Source organism: Aotus nancymaae, unplaced genomic scaffold, assembly GCF_030222135.1.
Source record: "Aotus nancymaae isolate 86718 unplaced genomic scaffold, 86718_ANA_hifiasm-v0.15.2.pri h1tg000057l, whole genome shotgun sequence".
In the NCBI taxonomy this organism is placed as follows: Eukaryota; Metazoa; Chordata; class Mammalia; order Primates; family Aotidae; genus Aotus; species Aotus nancymaae.
This window is the reverse complement of record NW_026988471.1, coordinates 41631763-41647340: the sequence shown is the minus strand read 5'-3', so window position 1 is coordinate 41647340 and position 15578 is coordinate 41631763.

Sequence of the window (15578 nt, the reverse complement as noted above, 5' to 3'; positions counted from 1 at the left end):
ACATCCCTGACCCAGATCCCTCCTGGGCGATGCTGCACCACCCACCCAACACCAGACAAAGCCCCAGCAAGTCCCAGAACCTCACTCTTCCCTTCTCAAAGCTACTACAACAACCACCTTACATCCAGGTGGCAAAACTCACCCTGGAGGCTACTGGGTAAGCAAGGTGCTCAGAGCGGAGAGAAAGGGGGGCCCCTTGCGCCCAGATCAGTGCAGGGGCTGGGCTGGTGGCTGGAGCTGGGCAGAGTGTCCCTTGTTTTGTGCTAGAGATGGGCTGGGCAGTGCCTCTTCCTCAGAGACCTGTGTCCATTCCCAGCTCACAAAGCCTTCTACCCAGGCCAGGTTCAAATTAGCCGGCCTGTCCTCACTCAGCTGGTTGCAATTGCAGTCCCTTGTGCTAGGGTTTCACTTTCAATGTTGATTTATGGGAAACACAAGGTTTCCTGAAATCCACTTGAATTCCTCCTCAGTGAAGCAATGGTCCTGGGAGGGCTGGAAGGGCCCTGGCATCCCAAAGGGGATGGGGGAGGAGGCTCAGGGCTCATCCACACAACTGGAGCTGTCTCCGCAGAAGGGAATGCGCCCAGGGACCTGAGCCACACTCCGGTGGGCCACGTGGAGCTCTTCTTGGAGAAAGGATATGTGCATGTGGTGGAATTCTATGCAACGTTGAAAGTAAGTGAGCCAGACTCACACACATCAACACACATGGATCTCGCCAACATGTTGAAAGAAAAAAAGCTAATCGCAGAAGAATACATACTAGAATGCCACTATTTACAGTTTCAAAGCATAGAAAACAGCCCTGTAAATACTTCAAGAAAACCTGCATATGTGGTTAAAAAAATTAAAGAAATTCATAAGAGATATCAAATATAGGATAGCAGTTACTGTTTGGGGTGTGGGGTGCACAGCGGAAGGGAGGTGTGCTGGGGAACTGCACCCAGGGTTCCACCTGGATTTGTTAGTTTTGTTTCTGAAACTGGTTTGTGGTTCCATGGGTGTTCACTAGATCACTGTGTGTTTTGGTGTGTCTGCTTTTGATTGATTTTTGTTTTTAATTATTTTGTTTTTGTCTTTTTTTGGTTGTTTTTGGGATTTTTGTTTTGGTTGCATATTAATCAGGGGCAGAGCTGGAACTCTGAGCTCCTTCCATCCCACTGGCTTTGCCAGGAGCCCCAGTGACCCTGGGACGTATGTGACTGTCCCACTTGGGCCTGGTGATCACTGCCTGGCTAGCCTTGCAGGGCCAGACTGAGCCTTAGAACACCTTCTGGGGCACAGCTCGGGGAGTAGACCTTGCGCCCCCCTCCACCTGGAAGCTAGACCTTGGAGAGAAGCTGAAGCCACGGTCACGATGCCGAATCTCAGGCCAAAGGCTGCACTCCCCCTCCGCCCAACCTGGAACAATGAGGCAAAACTGGAGACTTCGAGATCACCCCCTGCCAAACCCCATGGCTTTCTAGTATCCCTGTCACTGGAAGCGGCACCCCAGCCCTCCATTTGTTCATACCAGAGCCCCTGAAGCCACCCTTGACACTCCCTCTCCCTCGTCCACACGTTCAATCCCATCACCCGTCTGAAACAAGGCACCCAGAGCGGGATGCTCACGGCCTCCCTTCCCTGCCTCCATCCCCAGGGGCCAGGCTCACAAGGACCTCGATAGGACATGCCCAGTGAAAACACTGGGGTCTGTATCCCTCCCTGGAGAAAAAGCAGGACAGTGGAGGCTAGACATCTGATTCTCAGGAAATGAAAACATTTTTCAACGTTTCACCCTAGGGTATGAGTCTTCACAGCACCTGATACAGGGAAGCCAGAATGCAGAATGCACATCTCCAAACATCAAGAATAATAACGGCTTGGCCAGCAGTGGTGGCTCACACCTATAATCCCAATGCTTGGGAGGCCAAGCTGAGAGGATCGCTTGAGCCCAGGAGTTGGAGACCAGCCTGCACAACATGGTGAAACTCTGTTGCCACAAAAAATAAAATAATTAGCCAGGTGTGGTGGTGTGTGCCTGTAGTCCCAGCTACTTAGGAGGCTGAGGTGGGAGGATCACTTGAGCCCAGGAGGTTGAGCCTATAATTGCATCACTGTACTCCAAGCTGGGTGGCAGAGCAGAAACCTGTCTCAAAAAAAAAAAAAAAAAGGAAAGCATGACAGCTGTACCACTGCTCCCAGCAGCAGAGGGACAAGCCAGTCACAGCTAGGCAACAGACATGTTTTGCTTGGCCCACACCATGCTTGAAATTGGAATTGCTGCCAACATGTAACATTAGGAGAGTTCACATAAAAATTCCGATTTGAAAATAGACAAACTGGCTTCACCAGCCAGCATTCTTCCACTGCATCTCCCTTCCAGCCATGAAGGGAGACCCTCCCCAGGACTCCCCGCCCCGGGACTCAGCACCATTTGCCGTTTTTCCTCAGTCCTGCCTCTTTCATTACACTGTCACCCTGGTCCCTGCGGGCATTGAAGTTTGTGGGTCCTCATTTTATTTATTTATTTAGGGACAGAGTCTCACTCTGTCCCCCAGTCTGGAGTACAGTGGTATGATCACAGCTCACTGCAGCTTCCAACTCCCGGGCTCCAATGATCCTCCTGCCTCAGCCTCCCAAATAGCTGAGACTATGGGCTCACACCACCATGTCCAGCTACATTTTTTACTTTGGTAGAGACAGGGTCTTGCCTTGCTGCCCGGGCTGGTCTTAAACTCCTAGGCTCAAGCTATCCTCCTGCCTCAGTCTCCCAAGGTACTGGGATTATAGGCATGAGCCACCGTGCCTGGCCCAAACCTCATTCTGGAACCCGAGGAACAGTTTTGCTAGTGGGAAATAGGTTCCATGCTCTGTGTGTTCAGCAGGATCCCCCTTTCCCAGCCTATAGTAGACTAGGTGGGAGGTGAGGGCCAAGAATTAGGAAAGAGGGCTTGAGCGTGGCCACAAACCAAGGCTACAGCAGGAGCGGATGGCTGTGCGCTGGGACTTTCTGTCAGGTGGGCAGGAGAGGCGGGTCAGCAGAATCACCCAAGAAAGAGCCACACTGGTGAAGATGTGGAGTTGACAGCTGAGCCCGGTGAGGGCTGTGGGTGGGATTCAACCCTCACAGTGTGAGGGCTCAGCTTATTTCTCTCTAGATTCTAAAATACGCTGCCTCTCGGAGCACATGGCCACCCCCCTCGGTCTTTCTTCCCCCACCCACAGACACTGAGCTTTCCAAACATCTGGGCCTTCCAACCCTTCCCAGGGGCCTGAGCCTGCCCCAGTGATTTCCAAGACAGAAGTGGCTGCTAGGCCCACTCACCACAGGGAAGGCCACCAGCCTGGGGACAACTTCAATTGCAAGGAAGAGTTTAAAGTCCCAGGGTGCCAGGAAAGAAGGAAGAAACTGGAAAAGAAGGAAGGGAAGAGCTCTGGAGGTAGGGGCCGAGGAAACACACACCCCAGGCCCTGAAGGAAGGGGCAGGGAGGCCTGTCTTATGGTTGGGGCATTCCAAGTTGATGGTTAGATCAAGAAGACAAATCCTGACTTTTCAGAGGCCTCCTGCCACTGTGCAGCTTGTTAGTTTCCTTATCTGGAAACCAGAGCACAGAATTGACCGACATCCTTCAGTTTCCCCTGCCCCATCTACACACACTCAAGCCAGAAAATCAACAGGCCCCCAAGTCCAATTCACTCAGTCACAGGGAGACAGGAGGTTAACTATGAATGTCACCTGGCCAGAGAAACCATGAACCAGAGGGACGGCTCCCCTTGGCCTCTCAGCCTCATAGCTGGGCTTTGCATGTCCAACGGAATCACTGTCACAACAGCCCAGATTCATGAAAAAAACCTTTCAGGTGAAGCACAATTGTCCATTTCTGTATGTGTACACAAACATCCACATACTTATCATTTGGCAGGCACCAAAGATTTAATGAAATCTTACTGGAGAAAAACTGAAGATTGAGAAAGCTTATTATTTTTTGCAAACTGGGACAAGGCAGCCATGATTCAGTCTGAGCTTTGTGAGATGATGTCTGGTCTCAGTGAATAAGTGCCAAGTTCCCTCAGGCATGTGGCTGGGAACCACTTCCTAAGATGCCATTACTCCTACTGGGCCATTTAAGTGTGACAAGAAAGACGTCTGCCATCAGGGCTGGTGCGTCCACACCGGCTAGACTCAGGCACGGGGGAGCTGTTGTTTCCACAGTGGGAGGGGTCTGCGTGGAGCCCCTGACCCTCCTGCCCGGCCCAGATTGGGTCAGTGACTGATCAGGGTCACAGTGACAATCCATGGGATGAGGTGAAGGCCCTTCCTCAGCCTAAGTGGGTGGCTTCTTTTCCTTCTGGCTAATCCTAGGCACCCAGCCTGACTCCTGATCCCCCCCACATTGCCGCCATCCCCCCACCCCCACCCCCACCCCGCCTCGCCCCACTTGTCAGTTCCTTTCCCCTGAAACCCGGGTGTGCAGCGGGAGATGACCTCTCAAGCCGCCTCCTTTCTCAGTGCCCCAAACAAGCCACAGGCCATCCTGTGCGCAACAAAGATCCACCACCAATACTGGAAAAGGAAAAGAGCGTGAGAAGGAGAAAATTCACCAGCGCAGGGAGGGCCGGGGGTGTAGACAATCTGCCTCCAGTTTTATAGTCCTCGTCCTTGGCCACCAGCGCTGATGCTCCTTTGGCCCTGAAGCCAAGCATCCTCCCTTTTCACCTTTACACTCGCCCTCCTCCTCCCTCCATCCCTGCTGCAGACCCTTTCCTGCCAGCAGCTCCCTCTCCCAACTTTGATTTATCTCAACCAGAGGGAGTGCAAAGTTAGATCTAGGCCTGTTCTCAACACCCTTTTAAAAAATGAGCCACACACATCCCAGCAGATTCATACATTCAGAGGCAAACACTCAAAGCCACACAGTCCAGGACAGACTGGTAGACAGGCAAAGACACACATCCACATACTCAGAGACAACAGCAGATATGCTGCCAGACACCCCCTCAGTACACGCTCTCACACTCAGGACAAAGGGACCCACATGGGGCCAGAAGCACAGACAGGCACACATCCCAAAAGCTGCGCCATGAGCTGTTTGAAACTTCTTTTGAGGAAAAACACTCTGCCCCAAAGAGAAGGCCCCTGACAGGGCCGGGTTTTTTTTTTTTTTTTTTTTTTTTTTTTCAGCGCACTGGATAAATTGCTTTTGTGCAAAAATAAACACAAGTGAACTGCATTAGCTGAGCAAGTGACACATTAGTTACAGATGCAGGGCCTGTCAGAACATTGAGGAAACAGCTTTTATTGGGGAAGGGCTGAGAGACTCATAAATAACCGGTTGGCAATCTCACATAAACATTTGTGCATTCACATAAACACCGCCTACCACAAATGCTGGCCTGGCCGCCAGCACGGACTGGAAGGGCCCTTCCCGCCTGTCCTCAGAGAATAACAAGGCAGGCAGGCAGGCGGGGCAGGGTCACAAGCCCCTTTTCTCCCAGAGTTCCCAACTCCTTGGACTCACGCTCTGTGCTCGGTGGGGTGGAGGGAGAGATCCAAGTTCTAAATCCTAAACATCTGCCCGAGAAAGAGGGCTGATGCCAAGCCCCACGGGACGACTGGTCCGTCTTCCTCCCACTACAGAGAAGTCACATTTACCCGGCCCAGAGAGAAAGAGGAGGAAATGGCACTGCACTGGGGGCTGGGCTGTCAAATAAAGCCAAGAAAGGAATTTGCAAAGATGGGAAATGCCTGTTTGATGCAGCTCCAGGGGTTCCCATAAGAATCATAGGACGAAGGCCATGAAAGGTGGCCGGCCCTGTCCAGTCATTCAGGCACAGGGAGCCTGGGCTTCCTCCCACCAGCTCCTGAAGATGCCTTTGCCCTGAGTCCTGGAGCTCTCTCCTCTGAGTTGAACACTTCAGAGCCACATCCAGCTGATCCCTCAAAGAAGAGCAAAGCAGGCCAGGTGCAGTAGCTCACTCCTATAATCCCAGCACTTTCAGAGGCTGAGGTGGGAGGATCGATTGAGCCCCGGGGGTGGAGGCTACAGTGAGCCATGTTTGCACCACTGCACTCCAGCCTGGGCAACAGAGCGAGATCCTATCTCAAAAAAAAAAGTGGGGCATGCCCACAATTGTGTCCTTGCTACGTTTTTTCTCTTTGGTACCCGCCAACCCAACAGGCACCCTGGCACCCTCACACTACACCTCCCCCAAGCAAAGCCCACACTTCAGAAAAGTTCCGACGCACTCGTTTGCCCTGAGGTCTGAGGAATAGAGAGCGGCTGCACGTGTTTCATTCTCCTCCCGTGCCCTCCTCTATCACAAAGGCGACTGCCAAAGGACAAGGTATGACATGGTAGGATTTGAAGCAAGTGGCTAACACTCAAAAGTTTTGTGGGATTTTTGAATCAATCCTTTTAGGGAAGAGAGTGTAGAAAGGGGAATGTTCCTGGCTCCAAGTTCTCACTACCATGATTAGCTCCAAAAGCAACTCCGTCCACTTTCAGCTCAATAACTGTCAGCCGACTTTCCCCTTTCCCCAAAAAAGACCCAAATCTCTAGACTGAATGACTCTTTTACCCATCACATTCCCTGAGCCCATCCCACCCCTCCTCCAGCCTGATTTCCCTCACTGCTCCTCATGTACCTGAGGGTGCAGGAATTCCATGAATTCCATCCTCATCCATGTGTTAGAATTTCATGCTTTCCCTTAATCAATCCCTTCTGAGAAGACCTTTTTCTTCTGCAGGTCCAGATCCAAGCCATCCTTCCAAGTTCCATTCAAAAGCCACATTCTCCAGCAAGACTCATCTCTCCCTCTTTCAAACTTGGGAAGAATTTTTCAGTACCTAACTGACGACTTTTCTTCTTGTTCTAGGTTATCTATACTTATTTGTTTATCTGGTCTATATCCCCCTTGAGATTCTAAACCCTCAGGTCTGTGATCCCACAACTCTTTCAGGTTTATCTTCCTGCCAAACGCTTCTTCAAGGCCTGGGCAATGGTAGGTACGTGGAATCAAAGGAGGATGTTGGCAGTGGTATCTGGAATCCACGCCTGTGATCGTGGTGGGATGTGGTGGTGTGGCTGAGTTGCAAAGAGGAAGATGGCGGTGGTGATGGAAACTGGCCAACAAATCCTCCCCTAGACAATCTGCCTTTGGCTACACTTTGCAGCTGAACGACTCTGCTTTGGAAAAGAAAGGAAGATGCCAGGCATGGACAGCCAGCCAAGCACCACAGCTCTATTGGATCGACCTCAGCCGTCTAGGCCCTTTCTTCCCATCCACAAATGGAATGCTTTCTGAGGAAACACAAAACACAGTACTAGATAGAAATAGTGAAGGCTCTTTGGCCAGGGCGTCCCTCAGGAGAGAACACAGTGTAGCCATAATTTATTGTCTTGGCTATTTTCACTTCCAATCTTACTTTTATGGACATCATTTCATGGGCTGGAGCTTAAACACAGATGGAAAGATTCTGGCTTTGTAACAAGAGATGATTTCTGGTGGGCCAGCCCACGGCTCTGTTTGTGTGAGCAAACGCACATGATCGTGTCCTTAGGTGGGGTTGGGAGATGCTTTATTATGTGCTGGGACTTCGATCCAACAATTCTGCCTTCATCTTTCCCCAAGGCTGGGGCCCCAGATACTCCCAGGGAAGGAAGTGACAAACACCATAGTGGGCGAGGGGGAGGAGGGACAGGCCAGCCTTTGAAATGTATTTCTGCCTTGGGCTGGATCTGCCATCCTTGAGTCTTCAGAGGGCTTTGACTCAGAGACTAGGGCCTAGACCCCAAAGGGCAAAATTGAAAGGAAGGGGACACTATTACATGTGTGAGAGATATATATAAATACACACACACGTATATACATATAATTGATGACTCTGTGTTGGATGATTTGCATTGTCTTTTTTGGGGAGCAGGGGCAGGAGCTAGGTAGAAAACTGAGCTTGTCCTGTCTCTTGATGTCTTGTGAGCTGCCCTCTTCCCTCTACAATATATCACAGGTAGTTTCACGTCAACAAACATTCTTGAGAACATGATGGAGGCCAGGTGTGGTGGCTCACACCTATAATTCCAGCACTTTGGGAGGCCGAGGTGGGAGGATCATTTGAGGCCAGGAGTTCGAGACCCGCCCCCCCCCATCACTACAAAATAAAAATAAAAAATTAGCCAGGCATGGTGGTGTGTGCCTGTGGTCCCAGCTACTTAGGAGATCGAGGCTGGAAGATTGCTTGAGTCCCTGAGTTCAAGACTGCAGTGAGTTATGATCACACCACTGCACTCCAGCCTGGGTGATAGAGCAAGACCCTGTCTCAACAACAACAAAAAAAGGAACATGATATAGACTATGGTGTTCAGAGTCTGGTGTGCCAAGGTTTGTCTAACAGACCTCAATTAGGTTGGGGAGAAAGAGAGCACAGGAGGGAGAGAAGAGGAAGAAGATACAGAGGGAAAGGGAGAGAGGGAGAGACAGAGGAGGTTGAGCCTCACAGGAAATGCTCCAGCCCACCAGGTTTATCTTGACCCCAGGTGTGACCCATACACATCCCTAGAATCCAAGGACACTGGGCGGAGGCCAGCCTCATGCTGACAGCCAGGCCTCCAGGAGCCGCAGCCATCAGCCTTCCCAGCCCCTCCTTTCTTTCCTCCCAGGGTTGGTTTCCAGCAGACTCTAAGAAGCCTTGGGAGGGTAGATCGGGAAACACAGGGGCGCAGGGGGAGACTCTGGGCTGCAAAGAGCAGCAGCCATCTTCAGCTAGGAAGGTCCATGGAAAGTGAATGTAGGGAGGAGGTGCACCCAGGAGGGGACTCTGGGGGGCCCTGCAGAGGGTAATTGTTCTGCGTGCCCAGCTTCCAGGGATTCCACGTGGAGGAGCTGCTGTGTGAAGTGAAATGTCTATGAGAAGCTGGCCTCGGGGGTCTCTACCATTGTGAGCCTGGCACCAGAGCTCCGTGGGAGAAAGATGACCCTCCTGGTTGCTTGGCAGGGACGGTTTCTTTGGTTTTTATTGTACAGACATTTTTATTTTGCACCACTGCAGTGGTTAAGTTTCCGGGAGAGCCATCCTTGGGGGGTCCTTGGGGAGAGTTTAAATAGGCCCAAGGAAATGGTCTTCTATGCCCAGAAAGCCTTCTGCCCTCACCAGGCCCTGCTGGTGAGACGTCACACCCACGCTAGGGGTGCAGAGGGATCGAGAGCTTTGAAACATGAGCCAGGGCGACAGGGATCTGCTCCGGGCTGCAGATGCTTGGGGAAGCTCGTGCCCAGCACCTGAGCTGCTTGAGAAAGCTGGCACAGGCACCCAGCACAATAGATTCAAGAACTACATTTCAGAAAATGTGATAACCAGGCATGGTGGGCACACTGTTGTCTGGTTGCCCCCACTCCTTGAGGGAACCACACCACCCACCCCCCACTGCAGGAGTTCTGGTGGGGCCATCTGTCAATCCCAGGCTCTCCTGCCCCCACTCCTGAAAACAAGTTTGAGCCCTGGATCTCTGCCCTAGGACTTCCCAGTTATGAAAGCCAATATAGTCCCTTTTTGCTCAAGCCTGTTTGAGTTGGTCTTCTGTCACTTGCAGCTGAAAACGTCCCATTGAATATACCAACCTAATAACTAACTATGAAATCGGCTTCAAACCAAAGGACTAAGTCAGAGTGAAAACGTGTCTTCCAAGGGTCAGAATCCCATAGTTCTCTGGAAGAGAAACATACAAGACCTCTACCAGATCTGGACAGGCCGGCTAGAAGCAGTACTGCCCTTAGATATAGGCAGGAGAGGCCCCTGCATACACACACACCACACACACTGCGCACGCGCACACACACACACACACACACACACATATACATTAAATAACACATGGAAATCTCTGTCCCTGTCCCTCGAGATCCAGTGTTCAGCACTAGCACAGCGTGACCTCTAACCCCAACACATCTATTCTCATGAGCAGCACCATTCAGGCCCCAGGGAAACGCCTCACATCTTTTGTGTTATGTCCTTGAATCAAAAAAAGACTGCGTCTAAATGCTGTGAAAATGTGTGGGCTATGCTGCTGTTCACACTGGAGACGACGCTGCCCTGGCTGTGGAGTGTGGACAGGAGCGCACTAAGGTAAGAGAAAAGGCATTGATCAAATCCTTCCTCTCACGTAGCAAGAATGCAACAGAAGTAGCAGATCCAATGGTGGCGAGCATGCACTTTCTTGCTTCTCTTTGTGGTTGCAGAGGTACTCACAAATCAGCACAGTGTTTGCTACAGCTGCACACAGCAGTTGAGGAGCATTTTCCAATATGAATAATTCATGATTCACCTACATTTGCACATATGTAGGTCAAGATATAACATGCATGAAGCATGACACTAATGCTTTACATTGGCAACTAGACAGACATGGAACAATACTACAATTGTAAATGAATTTATTTTTGTAAGAATGTTTACTAAGATTTTGTTACTTTTTTTTTTTTTTTTTTTTTGAGATGGAATCTCGTGTTGTTGCCCAGGCTGGAGCACAGTGGCACGATCTCAGCTCACTGCAACCTCCACCCACTGCAACCTCCGCCTCCCAGGTTCAAACAATTCTCTGCCTCAGCCTCCCGAGTAGCTGGGATTACAGATGCCTGCCACCATACCTGGCTAATTTTTGCATTTCTAGTAGAGACGGGGTTTCACCATCTTGGCCAGGCTGGTCTTGAACGCCTGACCTCGTGATCAACCTGCCTTAGCCTCCCAAAGTGCTGGGATTACAGGCATGAACCACTTCGCACGGCCCCAACATTTTCAAGACTTAAATTTAAAAGTTCACTTTACTTAAACATCTTATTTAAATGTTACATGTATTAGATAAAGTGGATCCATTATACTATTAGTTATATTTGCCTTTGAATTTTAATAGATAATGTTGAAGACTTTAAGCAAAAATAAATTTTTTAAAACTTACAAGAGAAGTAATTTTAAGCTTTGATCTTTTACAATTTATTTTAATTTACATTTTTATTAAAACAGGTGCACTTTTGTACTATTTTGGTTATGTTGCTGCATCACAAACCCCAAAACTTAGTGCTTTCAAATCAATTGGCCAGGCACAGTGGCTCACTCCTGTAATCCCAGCACTTTGGGAGGCCAAGGTAGGAGGATCACTTGAGGCCAGGAGTTCAAGACCAGCCTGGGCAATATAGAGAGACCCTATCTCCACACACACAAAAAAAAGTTTTTAATTAAAAACAATTATTTTTAATAAAATACTTTTAGCTCTCATGGTTCTGTGGGTTACCTGGGCTTAGTGGTCATTTATGGGGACAGGTCTCTCATGTAGTCACAGTCAAATGGCAGCAGGGTCTACAACAAGCTTGTCCAACCTGCAGTCTGTGGGCTGCATGAGATCCTGGATGGCTCTGAATGTAGGTCAACACAAATTTGTAAACTTTTTTTTTTTGAGACAGAGTTTCTCTCTTGTTGCCCAGGCTGGAGCGCAATGGCACGATCTCAGCTCACTGCAACCTCTGCCTACCGGATTCAAGTGATTCTCCTGTCTCAGCCTTCATGTAGCTGGGATTACAGGTGCATGCAACCACACCCAGCTAATTTTTGTATTTTTAGTAGAGACGGGGTTTCACCATGTTAGCCAGGTTGGTCTTGAACTCCTAACCTCAGGTGATCTACCCACCTCAGCCTCCCACAACGCTGGGATCACAGTGCTGAGCCACCGCGCCCGACCCGCAAACTTTCTAAAAACATTATGAGATGTGTGTGTGTGTGTGTGTGTGTGTGTGTGATTTTTGTTTTTAGCTCATCAGCTATTGTTAGTGTTAGTGTATTTTATGTGTGGTCCAAGACAGTCCTTCTTCCAATGTGGCCCAGAGAAGCCAAAAGATTGGACACTGTTGGTCTAGAGTCCAACACTGGCTCACTTGGACTGCACATCCAAGATGGCAGCATCTTCTTTCACCTAGCTTGGGCCTCAGCTGGGATGGATGGAGCAAGTGGAGTCTGGCTGAATCTACTGCTTTCTCCATGTGGCCTTTCCATGTGGGTGGGTATCTTGGCTTCCTTATGGTTTGACCGTCTCAGAGGAATCGAATTTCTAAGATGATAGCTGGCTTACCCCAGAGCAAGCTATCTAAGTGACCCAGCAGGAAGCCAAAGGCTTCCCATGACCTGTCCTCAGAGGTCATGAAGCCTCACTGTCACTGCTTTCTGTTGGTCAAAAGCAAGTCACAGAGACAGCCTGGATTTAAGAGAGGGGACTACACAAGTTTGGGCATACTAAGGCTGTGACTCATGGGAGGGGCTATCTTGGAAGACCAGCTGCCACAATGTCTGCCCTCTGCCTCCCGTGACTCACACACCTCCCACGTGCGAAATACACTCCCCTTCCAAGACCCTTACGGTATCAGCCACGAAGCCTTCAGGCTCAGGTTCCAAATCTAGGACCTCAGCCTCCAACTCAGGTCCAGGTGCAAATAAGGCCCCTCAGGTGTGGTTCTTTAGAGAGGGTTCCTTTTGCCCTGAAGATCTGTGAGCTAAAGAGACAAGTTATCTTCCTCCATAGCCAACATACAGCAATGAGGCGGGCAGCAGGCATAGGATAACGGCAACAGACACTCCCATTCAAAAAGGAAAAGAAACTTGCACTTGCACAGTGTAGTTCTGAAATCAAGCCAAGCACATGTCACCGATGTCTTCATTAGACCTGGTCCCACTCTCGGGGAGGGGCTATCCCTAGCTGTTGGCTTCACACTCAGTTATCCTTCCTTTTCCATAAGAAATGACCAGGGCAGTCAGGCACAGTGACTCATGCCTGTAATCCCAGCACTTTGGGAGGCCGAGGTGGGCAGATCGCTTGAGTTCGGGAGCTCGAGATCAGCTTGGCAAACATGGTAAAACCCCATCTCTACTAAAAATACAAAAATTAGCCAGGCATGGTTGTGTACATATGTAATCCCAGCTACTGGGGAGGCTGAGGCAGGAGAATCCCTTGAACCTGGGAGTAGGAGGTTGCAGTGAGCCAAGATTGTGCCATTGCACTCCAACATGGGAGACAGAGCGAGACTCTGTCTCAAAAAAAAAAAAAAGCAATGACCAGGATCTGCTGCCAAATACCTGCCTGTTCTTGGCCTGCTTCCTGCTCATACAGAAGGTATCTTTTCATTTCGAACTGTCTCCGTCCCTTTCCATCCAACTTGATACAATTCTTTCAAAAAATTGTGTTTCTTAAATATCAAATTATAATTTACTCCTTTAGACAATAGCCACACCCCTACTTCTCCCCCAAAAGGCCTTTTCCTACTTTAAGCCACTTGTGAGGTTGCTGTGGGATTCTTAGAAGTCCTATTGTCTAGTAGAGAGGATCTAAGACACACACTCTGAAGATCCTTTGCTGGACATGGTGGTGCGTGCTTGTGGTCCCAGATGCTCCAGAGGGCTCTTTGTACCTAGGAGTTGGAGGCCAGCCTGGACAACATTGTGACACCCTGTCTCAAGGGGAAAAAAAATATTCTCAGAAGCCCTACTGTCTATTTAAAGGGTCTACAAAAATAATGCCCTTAAATTTTTCTGAGGTTTTAATAAAGGGTTTTACAGCCACACCCTTGATTTCACATTTACCCAAGGCCGCAATTTACGGGCAGCACCCTAAATTTTATCTTTGCCCTGAGACCCTTTCTTATTTTGAAAACTTTTTACCGGCTGGAACAACAGTCCTGGGCTGCTTGTATTTCCAAAATTCTGCTCAAAACCTAAATAGTTCCTTCTTTGGTTCATCTCTATCTCTTCCTATTTTTTTTATTTTTTTGAGACAGAGTCTCGCCCTGTCGCCCAGGCTGGAGTGCAGTGGTGCGATCTCAGCTCACTGCAACCTCTGCCTCCTGGGTTCAAATGATTTTCCTGCCTCAGCCTCCTGAGTAGCTGGGATTACAGGCGTGCACCACCATACCCAGCTAATTTTTTATATCTTTGGTAGAGATGAGGTTTCACCATGTTGACCAGGCTGGTCAACAACTCCCAACCTCAAGTGATCCGCCCACCTCAGCCTCCCAAAGTGCTGGGATTACAGACATGAGCCACCACACCTGGCCTCTTCCTATTTTATCAGAGTCAGGTGGATGAAGCTAATTATTAAATATCACTTTCAAAAGCTCCACCTGGAAATCGCCCTAGCCAGATCCCCTAGCTCATTGGGTGCCCTTTTCTACGTCCATGTCATTGCAGGTGAGGGGCTCACATAACTCTTCTGCCAGTGCCTCGCTAGGTCTCCTCATTCCATCTCGACATTTCGGTACACCACAGGTTTTAGGTTTTTCTTACATCACACCACTTCCAGCACTGTGGTCCCGGCCTTCCAAAGAAGGCCCCAGTGAACAAGACCTCCTGGTATTTATGCCTTGTGTGGTGCTCCCACAGCGAATCTGGGCTGGCCTGTGACTCATCTAACAAATAACAATGCAGTGGACGCAGTTGCATAACTTTTGGATGGACCTTTAGGAGTACTGGCAGCATCCTCTTCCTCCCATTTAAATTACTCACTTCTGGGAGTCCTGGGCACCAGCCATGGAAGAAGTCCAGCTACCCTCTTGGAGCGACCAGCAACTCTACGGAAGAGAGAAGGCCAGAGATTACACACAGAGGGATAAAGGAGCCGATGTCCCAGCCTCCCAGCTGAGCCTCTTAATGATCCGGCCTCGTCCACCACGCAACCACAACCACAAGAGAATTCCCAAGCATGCACAGCAGAAAAGCAGCTCAGCTAAACCCAGCCAAGCCACAGAAACACACAAAAATAAAATGTCGAGGCCGGGCGCAGTGGCTCATGCCTGTAATCCCAGCACTTTGGGAGGCCGAGGCGGGTGGATCACGAGGTCAAGAGATCAAGACCATCCTGGTCAATATGGTGAAAACCCGTCTCTACTAAAAATTCAAAAAAATATAAAAAATTAAAAATTAAAATAAAATAAAATGTCGGTGGTTCTCAGCCCCTAAGTTTTGGGGCAGTATGCGATGTAGCGCAGATGACTGAAACAACTCTGACACAAGCTTGTTTTCTCTTTCATCCTTTAGATCAGCACTGTCACTGGAACACAAATGATGAGCTCGCTATTATAAAAACATGATTACTAATTTTACTGAAGGCAAACAAATGAATTCTAGAGAGTAAATTTATGCTAATGTATGAAATGTAATAAATGTCTTTTTTCCTCGCCCAAACATCACTGGCTTTCCACAGAAGTTAAGAGAGGGGACCACACAAGGTTGGACATACTAGGGGTGACTCATTGTGGGGGCTATCCTGGAAGACCAGCTGCCACAATGTCTACCCTCTGCCTCCCATGAGTCACACACCTCCCACGTGCGAAACACACTCCCTTTCCAAGACCCTTACGGTATCAGCCACGAAGCCTTCAGGCTCAGGCTCAGGCTCCGGCTCCAAATCCAGGGCCTCAGCCTCCAACTCAGGTCCAGGTGCAAATGAGGCCTCTCAGGTGTGGTTCTTTAGAGAGGGTTCCTTTTGCTCGCCCTGAAGATCTGTAAGTTAAAGAGACAAGTTGCCTTCCCCCATAGGCAACATACAGCAACAAGGCACCGGCAGG